Genomic DNA, 13,522 nt, shown 5'->3' on the forward strand with positions numbered 1-13,522 from the left:
TCTATTTCAAAATTGTTAATGATCTAATATAATGATATCAACATAAGGGGAATAATAGATGATAACAAGAATGGATATACCATAATAGAGGGAGACATTTTTGGCTTACAGAGAAATCAGGCACTAGGGAAATACCTAGAGATCTATCTACAAAGATGACACCAGCTAACAATCTAAGCAACAGAGGAGAGGCTATGTTAAATGCCTTCCCCTGGTAATAAGATTGATGACTAACTTATATGTCAACTATATTCATAGCAACATTATTCATAATAGCCAGATCTTGGAAATACCTAGATGTCCCTCAACTAAAGAATGGATAAAGAAAATGTGGTATATTTACACAATAGAGTACTACTCAGTTGAAAGAAACAATGACATCCTAAAATTCATAGGTGAATGGACAGAACTAGAAAAAAAAGCCCTGAGTGAGGTAACACAAAACCAAAAAGACAAATATAGTATGTACTCACACATAAGTGGATTCCAGACATGAAGCAAAAGATACCCAGCCTATAATCCACAACCCCAGAATGGAAGCAGATGCAGAAATCCACAACTAACCATTAGGCCAAGCTCCTGAAATACAATCAAAGTGAAGGAGGAGTGATAATATGAACAAAGGACTTAAGATCATGATGGAGAAACCCACAGAAACAGCTGACTTGAGCTAGTGAAGGATCACTGACTCTAGTCTGACAAATGGAGAACCTGCATTAGACCTAACTAGACTCCCTTAATATAAGCAACAAAGGTGTAGCTGGGACAATATATAGTTTTTTTTAATTAATCTTGAATGCAGACAATTTGTTGAAAGTGTTTCTGAGCTGTAGGAGTTCCCTGGTAGAATTTTTAAGGTCACTTATATATACTATTATATCATCTATGAAATAATGATACTTTGATTTCTTTCTTTCCAATCTGTATCTCCTTGATCTCCTTCAGTTATCTTTTCAGTCTAGCTAGTACTATAAGTACAATATTGAATAGAAACGATGAGAGTAGATAGCCTTGTCTTGTTCTTGATTTTAGTACAATTTTTTGAGTTTCTCTCCATTTGATTTGATGTTGGCTATAGGCTTGCTGTAAATTGTCTTTATTATATTTATGTGTGTTTCTTGCATCCCTGATCTCTCCAAAACTTTTATCATGAAGGGGTGTTGATTTTGTCAAAGGTTCTTTCAGCATCTAGTGAACTGATCACATGCTTGTTTTTTCTTTCAGTTTATTTACATGGTAGATAGATATATAGATATTATATAAATTTGGCTTTATACTGGAATATCTGTTCTTCATCAATGGTGATTGAAAGTTGCAGGTATAGCAACATTTGCTGGCATCTGTGATACCTTAGAGTCTGACACATAGCTATCCAGGCCCTTCTGTCTTTTAAAGTCTCCTTTGAGCAGTCAGGGGTAATTCTAATCCATCTGCCTTCATATGTCACTTGGTCTTTTTCCCTTGCAGCTTCTAATATTCTTTCTATGTTCTGTATATTTAGTGTTTTGATTATTATGTTGCAAGGGAACTTTCTTTTCTCATACAATCTGTTATTCTGTATGCTTCTTGTATCTTTGGAGGCATGTCTTACTTAATGTTAGGAAATTTTTCTTCTATGATATTGTTAAAAACGTTTTGTGGGGCTTTGAGCTGGGTTTCTTTTCCTCCCTCTATAGCTATTATTCCTAGGTTTTTATCTCTTCATAGTGTCCCAGATTTCCTGGATGTTTGTGTCATGAATTTTTTAGATTTAATATTTTGACTGATGTAACTATTTCTTCAATCATATTTTCAACACATGAGATTCTCTATTCCATCTCTTGTATTCTCTTGTTGAAACTTACCTCTGTAGGTCCTATTCAAATTCCTAAAGTTTTCATTTCTGCAATTCCTTCAGTTTGTATTTTATTTATTACTTCTATGTTCTTGTTCAGGTCTTGAATAGTTTTATTCATTTCCTTCAACTATTTATGTTTTCTTGGCTTTCTTTACAGGATTTATTTATTTTCTCTGATTGTTTGTTTCTGTTTTCCTGGGTTTCGTTAAGGGATTTGTTCATTTCTACTGTAAGTACCTCTGTCATCTTCATACTGTTGGTTTTAAGATCTTTTTCTTGAGATTCAGCTATGTTGAAATATGCAGGACCTGATGTGGTAGGATATATGGATTCTAATGGCTGTCATTGATTTTTTTAATGCTGACATTAAAGTATCTGGGTTTGGAAATATTAAAGGTCTAGGTGATGATATCTGGATTTGTCTTTCTTGAATGGTTTGTGCTTCCTCTCTGGATTTTCACAGTGTAATGAGTGTGTTGCCTGTCTTCCTGGTCTATTCAGCTGGATGTTGGAGTCTGAGTAACTGGGATGGGTTGGAGGAAGGAAGTTTGGAGGAGAAGATATTTATGATTCATTGGGAATGGTGTCAGAGAGGAAAGGGAGACCTTTCCAGAGAGGATAGCAGATTTTTAGCTCCAGATATGGAAATAAGACCTCCCCATCCAGTAGCCCTGCCTATCTTTCCTGCCTGGCCACTAGCCAAATGGTGTTTTATTTATTAACCAATAATAGAAACATATATACAGAAGGACAACCCCCATCAGTCAGTTGCAGCACTAGGGCTGAAGCTAGGAATTGGGTCTTTTTGAACAAAGAGAGGGTGAGAAGGTCTGCAGGCAGACTACCTCTTGTGTGTGTCACACCATCTATCCTTGCCACACATTTCTGCAGTCCAGCCTGGAAAAACCCAGCACTTCCCTGTGCTCTCTGTGAGCTGCAGATTTGCCCATGAATGCATGTGGGAAGTAGCCACAAAGCTTCCTGAGCTGTAGTTGTTTTTTTTTTTTTTCTTTCCACTGTAGATTTGCTTGCAACTGAAAGGTTCCCTTAGCCACAGCAGTCTAGTGAACTCTACAATCCCTCTACAATTTCTACTCTTGTGTAAGCCTCAAATGACTGACTAACCAATATTGCTTAGGTCCTTGTCTCCTCTTGTGTCTTTCAGTGCCCTCCTCACAGCATCACACCTTCCAGGAAACTGGAAAGATAAAGCCTATGACTTGCATTTAGAAAGGCCAAAGTTACTTCTCCACATTTTAGAATCTCTGTATAGTTCTAAGGACATTAGAATCATACCATCCATAGTAAGGTTGGTTTCTGCATGTCATCTATCACTTAGACCTTAGATCAGGAATTGGAGATCCAATTTATCTTGCTTGGTAAATTCCAAGAGACTTGGACATAAACAACTGATCAGGTACAAAAGGGGATTATGCATAGCTGTAGTCAGGATGACCTTGAGGTGGCCATGCTAAAGGGATGTAGGAATTTACCATTAACTTTCATGCCTACTCTTTAACATATGCTTCCCATTGCACTGACAATGGAGAGGATCAGCTCTTTATATGCTTAATGTGATAATAGGCTTCTAAGCTACAAACCCGGGAGGCTCCAAGTTGGCAGACCTAGAGCACATGGGGATATCAATATCACTTCTCCAGCCAATTGAACTACCAATAAGTAGAAAGTTCTGTTGCTAGACTGTGGCTCTGGGTATCCTTGACTGAGTCCTTCACCTGTAACTTAAGTGTTCACTCTCCAAGCCTTCAGGAAGCACACACACTGGTAGGAGAATTCATCGTGTCAGGCATTCTCTTTGGGATCTCAATGTCATGAGACAGAATAAAATTGGCAGAATGAGATGCAGAGTCATTTAAAAAACCTTCTTGTACTTCAAATACCAGCTAGCTAGTGCCAACAGTGAAATAAGTAAGTAATAGGGTGAGTGGAGCAGTCATTTGTGCTTTCCTTGTCCTTGCTAATGCTTTACCCAGACATGTCTGTGTGCTGCACCTCATGCAATTCAGGGTCCAGGTGCTGGATGTCTTTCTGGTCATTGGCATCATGTATTGATGATTTGATGTATGACATACAAAAACCAATCTCAAACAGTCCAGAAATGTTCCTTCCTCCTAGCCACCTTTCCCAATGTCAACAGGTAACTTGTTCATAGAGTAAGCAAATTGTCTACTGCACAATCATATTCTTCTGTTTTCAAAACAGAGTATGCAAACCTGCCCAGATTTTGACTGGCTGTTGAAATACTCATTTGTTAAAAAGATGAAGTGTCTGAATCAATGATGAAATCAACTTTCTGAAGATGGTGAATAACTCATATAAATGGCAATCGAAGGTCCAGAAATGAGTCCCTCAAATAAGATTCTCAGAGCCTGCCTTTGCCTAATGAGCCCTTGGTGAAGTCCTCTAACAAGTATGTGTGGGTTTTGTCTCCTAGCTTTTAAGGTAATATACATAGTAATTTTTTCTAGTGACCCAAGATTTTCATCATGTTTTCTCACTGAGAATAGAGCTGCTGACATTTTCATTGAGGAAACATGTAGCAGATAAGAAAAATGTAAATAGAAAAGCAAAAGCAGGGCAAGCAACTGGGGCATATACTGACAGCCATACTAGCATTTCAAAAAGAATATTGCCTTCCTGTTAGGTGTATATAACAAAACATACTTTTTACATCAGCTACTATCAGTGTTGAGCATTTTCAAGGCAATTTCTTTTCTTTTTTATTGTCTTAGTGATCTAAGACTGGGACATTCAGTTCGGATCATACAGGTGAGTAACCATAAACTTTAGAGATTATATGTATGGTTCTATATGTAACTATCTGATGCCTGTGCATCTTTTTGCAGTCTTGCTGGAGGTTACTGTTGTGATGGTTTTTGAAACTTTATCCAAAGAGTCATTATTGGGTATTTGTTGTTTCTGTGTATTTCTTTTTCATTTTAACTACTTTCTAAATTATGTGAATGGTGTAAAATTAAGGAAATTGATTTTAGCAATTAATATTGGATAAAAATTAGTTAAGATCAAGTTGTAGCAAAACAATACCACACAGTACTTATTTGATTATTTACTAGAGTTTCAGAATAGAGACCCATTGCTCATAAGGAGTCTGTGTTCATATCATAGTATTTATGATTCTAGTTTAATCAGTGAAGGCTGACATGAAGTCACTGTTCTTTTCCCAATATGGAAACATGTATGCAATTTTAATGCTTTTCTATGGCAGATAAGTCATAGATACGAGACATTTGAATTGATTCTAGAATCTTAAAAACATCTTATCTCTATTAGTTAATTGCTGTTTTGGATGGTGTAAGTTTATTGACCTGTAGAAATTTACATGTAATTTTGTATTAAGTGTTTTATATTTTAACAGAAAGTAAACTAGTGCATGTTGGTTGTGATATTTCTTGGGAATGTTGGCAAGTAGATGGTATTTTACTTGGTGCTTAATGACTGATGTCCTCAGAACTGGACAAATATTCATATGAAAAGGAAAGACTTATATGATACTTTGGTAATATGATGGTTTGAATAGGAATGATACCCATAACTCATGTGTTTGAATGCTTGGCATAAGAGAGTGGCACTATTAAAAAGAAGTGGCCTTATTGGAGTAGGTGTGGCCTTGTTAGAAGAAGTGTGTCACTGAAGGGTAGGCTTTGGCGTCTCAGATCCTCAAGCTAGGCCTAGTGTGGCACTTTTTTCCTGATATCTGCTGATCCAGAAGTAGAACTCCCAGCTATCTCTCCAACACCATGTCTGCCTGTGTGCCACTGTGTTTGATACATACATTGTTAGAAAGCACAGTAAACTAATATATTTTTATTTAAGATAACTTAAATAACATTTATTAAGATAAATTTAGTTAATATAAGTAAAATCTATAACATGATAATAGAATTTATCATTGACATTCATACCATAAAAATCTTAGTTTTCAATCATCCCAATACCTCTAAATACAAACCAAAATACAAATACTAAAATTTAAAGGTTCCAAGTCATTGCATCCACAGGTTTCTTAGTTCTTATATTGTTTATAACAAGACATTCTTAAGTCACAAATTTATAACTTAATTTTATTGTTGTCAAACATAGGGAAAAGTCAAAATGAACTATAATAATAAAATCACATTAAGAAATTAATTGGGAAAGTTTTCATAGTTTGAATTTAGGTAAATTTATAAAAAAATGCTCTAACATATTTTCCAAACTTAATATATTTGATAGGAGTTTTTAAAAATGTTTATCTCTAAGAATTTGAGTATATATTTGGTATATAAGAGTTTTTTATTAATTGGATCTGTGTATTGACAATTTTATGCATGTATAAAAAACATTCTGATTACTTTTACTCCCCTCATTTCCCTTCATACCCTTGCAATCCATCCACTTGACCATGAGTCTTTTTCCTATGTTTATATCTTTCTGTTTTATAAGCCACTTAGTTTAGCAAGGGTCATCAGTGTGACCATGGGTTTGGAACTGTTCACTGGAGTATTGTAGACTCACCAGTGAGTACAAACCAGAAAATAATGACTTCCTAAAATAGTTTAGCACAAAGAGATAGGTCTCCATGAGTCTGTCCTTCATCCACAGCTGGTTGTGATAATTCAAGATTTGTGCTGGTCTAATGCAGGTAACCACAGATGCTATGAGTTAATAGTTGTAATGGGCTCATCACATCCAGAAGAACATATTTCATAGCCCTTATTTCTATCTTCAGGTTCTTACATTCTTTCTACTCCCTCTTCATTGAGTACTTAACCACCTATGAGAGTTTTATTTATCCACAATCCTGACCATGTATGTGTGCTAATGAACAAATAAGAAAATAAAGACATGTTTTAGGGTCCAGGATTGAGATATTATAATACACAGGACACAAGGCAGTGGTTCTCAAACTTTTCATTTTAATGCTGCAACCATTTAATACAATCCCTCATACTGTGGTGATCACCAAACCATAAAATTGTTTTGTTGCTACTCCATAACTGGAACTTTGATAGTTATAAATTTTAATGTAAATAACTGATATGCAGTACATCCAATATGTGATCCCCAAAGGGGCTGTGACCAATAGGTTGAGAGCCTCTGACATTTTTATCTAGAATAATGCTTGTGCAAAACTATAGAAATGTGTATAGAACATAACATATGCCTATTATTTTCATGTAATTTAAAGGCCACATAAATAATGAAACTTACTTCTTTGTTTTACATTAATAATTTAGTCTTTATGGGTATTCCATATAAGTGACAGGTGTGTGAATGTACATGACTAAGAGAAGCAACAATATCAGGCTGTCAGTGGGTTTCTGAGGTGTTGCTAAAACTGTGGTTTCTAAGATCTGGAACAAACACAGAAGTCAAATATTTCCAGCAAGCAAGGAAATTTCAAGTCCCCAAATTCACATTTCACTAGCATTTCATCAGTACTCTCTAAATATATAGTTGATATGAACATAAATCAAAGAAAACTTGAAGCCATCTTGAATGTGTGGCAATGATTTACTTTATTATCTGTTGTCTAGATGATGACAATATGAATGAGGGGAATGACAAAAGTATGCCTGGTAGAACAGAGATGCAGGTGTAAGCTCAATGTACCTGGTTTGGATAGGAAATTTGGAAAACACATGTGGCAAGAAATCATTTATGCGACTCCTGTATTGAGAGAAATTAGCTAGTTTTTTATAAAATAGAAATACTGAACATTGTCCTGAGTTGCTTCTTGTAATGTAGTCTATAGATATGAATGTATCAGTAATACTGTTTTGCCAATGTGGAAATAACTTCTTGTTATACGTAGAAGAGAAAGAGTTGGTAAAAGCAGTTTTGTATGGAGTGTTTTAGTGTTCATGTCCTTTTGCTCTTGCCATCTCAGTGATAAATGCTGAAATTTTAACCTTGTAGCAACATTTATTCCTTTTAATTTTTCTAGGTGTCAAGCTGCCATCTCCCAAACTTTTGTTTTCCTGTGGTTGTTCTGCTATAGTAGTTCTGTTAAAGTTGATTAAGTCAACATACTGACAGCTTTAATAAGCTATAGGTGAAGGATAAAGCATCTTGCAAATCCAGACAATAACTATACAGGAAAGTAACCCAATATATAGAAAGGCTAACTTCTCAGAAACAGCCTTACCTAGATCAGTGATGAGCACAATCATCTGAGGTCTGAAATCTTTTAAGATCCCAATTGGAGACTACCTAAATGTCCCTTGATAGCAATGTAGGATTTCCAGAATTATCTCAATGTGATGACCTTTTTACTCACAATATTTCTACGTAATGCTTTTCTTTATTTTCTCGATAAATTGCATTGTCATATGGCTTCCCTGAGAAGACTTTAGCCTAAAGGTTTCACATTAAGGAGAAGTTTGATATTTTAATTACTCTGAACAGTTTGGTGTTGGCTGCAGCCAAGTACTTGAAAGAATACTTGATTACAAAAACATATAAATACATATATTTATTTGACTACAGAAATATAAACAAATATCTTTATCACAAAATAAAACATGACCAAAATATTTTGTTTGTTTTGGTTTTTCGAGACAAGGTTTCTCTGTATTGTTTTGGAGCCTGTCCTGGAACTTGCTCTGTAGACCAGGCTGGCCTCGAGCTCACAGAGATCCACCTGCCTCAGCCTCCCAGGTGCTGGGATTAAAGGTGTGCACCACCAACACCCAGCCATGACCAAATTCTTATACAGAGGAATGTAGCTATCAGTAATGCTGAGAAAGTTCTTTAGGAGTGTAGTTACAAATAATATCTAAAGACAATAGTGTTAGTTCATTAGAATTGCTATTTATTTTCTAAATTGATTTGTTTGCTTTTTCCTTTTGATATGTATTACTTTGTTGGGTAGAATAGCAGTGGTAACATCATGTTCAGGAATAGAAATTAGCAGATTCCTTTGTCATTACAAGTGATAAGATAGTCATGAAATTAGTTGATACATTTAAAATGAGTAAAATTCATATTAAACATGCTGATTTATTTCCACCGTGGATTGAAATTAGAAACAGTGAAATATTTACTGATCATCTCCAAAATATTTGAAAAATAAAATGTGAACCTCTGGGAAATTCACTGATCAAAGAAGACATAAAAAAAGAAACTGAGAAGCATTTCAAATTAAGTATACATAAAAAATTAACATCTTCAAATTCAAATGTAACTAAACCAGCTTGAGAAGATATTTTATAGAACTAAAATTTTTATATTTCAAATAAATAGAAGCCTCTAATGAATGACTTATATTCCAATGAATGGCTTCATACTCCAGTATAAGAAACTTAAGAACAAAATAACATAGAATAAGAGACATAGGACATTCATAAAGAAAACAGAAAGTAATCAAATATATACTTACATGTTTATACACAAATATATATACATACATATATGTGAATTTGTGTGTAAATATATATATATATATATGGTGGGAGAGAGAATAAGAATGGGTTAATTTAAAACAAACCCATTAAATAATGCATGAAAGAGTGAAGGACAACCTTGCCACTAGGGTAAAGGTTAACAATGGAACACTGTCATTTATACCTTCTGAAAGAGGAAAAATCAGCTTTCTCCAATGAAGGGACATTGGGTATATAAACCACTCAAGGGCTGGTCTTCTGTTCAGGAGTAGCTAGCCAAAATATAATGTCCATGGGCTTTTCTTTTTCTTTTGTTGTTTGTGTGCTTTGATTTGGTCCCAGTATTTTTTCTTTTTGGGTGTTACTTCATTTTGTTTTCCTTGTTTTAGGGGATTTTGTTGGTGTATTATGTTTTTAGGGTTTTCTGAGAAAAAAAAAGTTGGATTGTAGGGATAGGGAGAGGATTTTGTAACACACACACACACACACACACACACACACACACACACACACACACACACACACCCCAAACACACAAACACAAAAAAATGACCAAGAGACTGATACTGAAATTCAAACTTCCAGGTGAATATCAGAAATGCAAAGCAGCTGGCCACTAGCTTCTTACCTCTACCTCAGGCTTAAAGGGCTGATACTGTCTTCACAAGCTTTCACCAAGCCTCAGACTGTAACCTCTACTCAGTGTGGCTGGAGAATGAATGCCTCATTGAGAGCTTGCTTCTGTCTTATATACTTCCCTAATGCTGGGATTAAAGGTATGAGCTATAATTCTCTTTTAGACTGATTCATTCTTGTGTAGATCTGAGTGGCCTTGGACTCACAGAGATCCATCTATCTCGTAATCATGAGCCCTAGGATTAAAGGTGTGTACTACCACCTCCTAGCTTGTGGCTGCTGGGATTAAAGGTGTGAGCCTGGCTTCTAAGGCTTGTGGCTGACATTGCTTTTTGAATCCACAGTAAAGCTTTAATACATCATAAATAATATACCACTACAGGATTTGGAAGGACATATACATATTTCTTGTAAAAAATTCATCCATTAAGAGAATAAATAATATTAAGAAACTTTTAAACAGAATAATTTTTAAAGGCAAGATGCAAATATAAATATGAAGCAATATGAGAAATGACATTATTGGTTATATGTATGTTAAATAATAAAGTTCCCATAAACCCAGCAACTTAGATAGAGTGAAAAATCACTTGAAAGATGCAAATATAAAAATTAAATCAGTAAGTGGATAAACAAAATAATTCTTTAGCAAGAAACTAAATTCTAATTAAAAACATTCCTGCAAGGAAATATGGATTACACTGAATTTTACAACATAAATTCCATATGATTTTCTAGAAGATACCAAATGAGGGAATAATTCCAAGCTCAAATATATAAGAATGGTGATACCTTTACAGAAAAAAAAAACCTCCAGATAAATGAAGGGTTTATCAGAGTATCTTTCACGATCATATATATTTGTGTGCAAATTTTTAGAAAATGCAATCTAACAATATGTAGACATTGTTTATGATTAAATCAAACTAAGCATGTAATCAAGCTTGGTTTAACATTTAAAACCATATCTTTATTTGCAAATCACTAGAAATTCAAGGTGAAACATTAAAAATGCACCTGTCTATAAAATGTGTGTTTACATAAATACTCACAATTAGCCAGGCACAGGTGCACATATGTAATCTTCATATTCAGGAAGCTATAGAGCAGGGAAAATGTTGATTTGAAGACAAGCTTGCACAGCAAAGTGAGACTTTGTCTCAAAAAAAGTCAAAATTAATTTTTATACTTTTGGAAATTAAACAAAGACTTAATATGGTTCTAAAGAACATTTATGCAAGATAAGCATTCTGACTCCCGGTAAGAAAAGCAGAATTTTATCCATACAGAATATCTATTTGGGGATGATAACAAGTTCTCTATAAAAAACATAGCCCATGAAATGTTTGGTTTTTTGACTGATGCAAAGACTTTTCTATGAGTAAATACCCATACCAGTATTAAACATAAGCAACTAATAGCAACTATGAACTATCATTCAAGGTTAAATAACTATAAACAACTGTGATAAAAATAAAATAGTAAAAATGTAAAAACAATCTGGATGATACAAAAAAAGTGTGGTATCAACAAGTTTTTTGGAACTCTTTTTATATGAAGGTGTACAGTGCATGGTAACAGAAGAAATACTGGAAGTCCCAAGTTGCTTACATCTTAATTATTACAAGCCCCTGTGCAAGCAGTAGGTCAAGGCTAAGGAGGAGTGGTGAACTGCCTGAATACTACATGTGAACCAAAATACACATAGAGAAAGTGAGAGTAACATATTGGTTAGTTATTTAAGGAAATTTCTACATAAGCATTGTATGTGCTCAAAGCTGAAAAGATAAGTCATTCATTATCTATGTATTACTATGCATAAACTTCATGCACGAAAATCATGAAAAAGAACAGATCAGCAACAAAAACAAATTATAGGAATGTAGAAAAACTATTTGCATATGTAAAAATGTCCAGTTTCCCAAAAATAAAAAGATACACAAAGATATAGGAAATTGTGGCACATGCACAGAAAAAGAAATCAAGAGAAATTACTCCCAAGGAAAGAAAGTTGAAATTACTAGACACAGACATTAAGTCAACTTTTAAAAATATATCCAAAGAACTAAGGAAAAACATGAATAAAGATTTTACTAAAGTATAAAACTGATACTTCAACAAATACATACTGTTATTAAGACACAGATAATAAGAAAGAACCACATACACATTTTTCAGGTTAGAAATAAAAATAAGTGGGCAATAGGCATGTAGCTCAATGGTAAAAAGCTTGCCCACCATACTCAAAAGTCCTGGCTTCTATCTATCTAACACTATATATATATATATATATATGTATATATATATATATATATATATTAAAGGACCCTCTAGTCAGGTGTCAAGAGGGAAAAACTAAAATAGAGAAAATTGAGCAGAAGAGAACCATGAAAAACTGCACTTATTTCAATGATTACATTAATGGGGTTCAAGAAGGAAAATAGAGAAAGATGAAAAAATTGAAAAATTATGGCTCAAAGCTGGTCAAATATAAAGGAAAACACTAATGTACCCAAGAAGAATATCAAGAAGCTCCAAGTAAGATAAATTCAAAGATAAACACCTAATTCCAAAGAGCAAGGCATCATTGTGAAACTTTCAAATAACTAATAAAAACAGAATGCCAAAGAACATGAGAGTAATATTGAAAACATGCTTCTCACTATAAACTGTGCAGACCAGAAGTTACAAATATTTAATAAATGGTATTATAATATACAATATAGTATACTGCTTACAAAATATATTTTTTTATATGTATACTACAAGTAATGAAGCAAAATATTTAATAATTTAATATCTACCAAAGTACACTATTTAAAATGAGAAATGATGACATTTCTAAGTAAACACAACCGCTCAAAAAGTGCTAAGGAAACTTCTTATGTGTAAAATATAAAGACATCAGATAATAAAATAAATCCACACTTGGAAATAAAAAACCACCAGTGAGCCAAGCGTTGGTGGCGCACGCCTTTAATCCCAGCACTCGGGAGGCAGAGGCAGGTGAATCTCTGTGAGTTTGAGACCAGGCTGGTCTACAAGAGCTAGTTCCAGGACAGCCTCTAAGGCCACAGAGAAACCCCGTCTTGAAAAAAAAAAAAACACCAGTGAAGGTAATATCAGTAAATTTAAAATAAAACTTAGTGTATTTTACATGTGACATTTGTTTTCTATTTGGTTTCTAATATCATTTCAGTGAAAATTCTGTGTTGATAGTCTCATATATAATTATGGAACAATTGCAGAATGATAGCATACAGGAGTTTTCTGCCAACAACACCCCACAGAAACATCAACAGTGGAAAGAGTCTGAAAACCACAGGAGACATCTTGGGAATACACACAACTTACCTGCCTGACTGTAGGGAAAGAAATACAAATTTGTAAGTTTCAGGGTGCAACCTAAGTAAAAACGAACAGAAGACTCTCTGAATTCATCTAGGACTAGAGGAACAAGGAAAATCATACAACTTTACTCCTTTGTGGAAAAAAGGAATGAAACAAATTTATGAACTGAAACTATTAAAGATTCAGTATCTTAACACTTTTTGAGTGTGAAGGTGATTTCCTCTCAAAGCTAGTGAAGATAGAGATATGGGAGCTCCTTTAAATGCAATGACAGCAGTAAAAGAATTTAAAA

At 34.2% G+C, this 13,522-nt stretch overlaps 1 non-coding gene across 1 annotated transcript; it reads left to right on the top strand.

The window, feature by feature from the left end:
- Positions 1–4,128: 4,128 nt before the first annotated feature.
- Positions 4,129–4,194, top strand: LOC113834580. The gene has a single exon (XR_003483193.1). It is a non-coding gene; the product is annotated as a small nucleolar RNA SNORD109A (small nucleolar RNA).
- Positions 4,195–13,522: the final 9,328 nt, after the last annotated feature.

This window comes from Cricetulus griseus, chromosome 3 (genome assembly GCF_003668045.3).
Source record: "Cricetulus griseus strain 17A/GY chromosome 3, alternate assembly CriGri-PICRH-1.0, whole genome shotgun sequence".
In the NCBI taxonomy this organism is placed as follows: domain Eukaryota; kingdom Metazoa; phylum Chordata; class Mammalia; order Rodentia; family Cricetidae; genus Cricetulus; species Cricetulus griseus.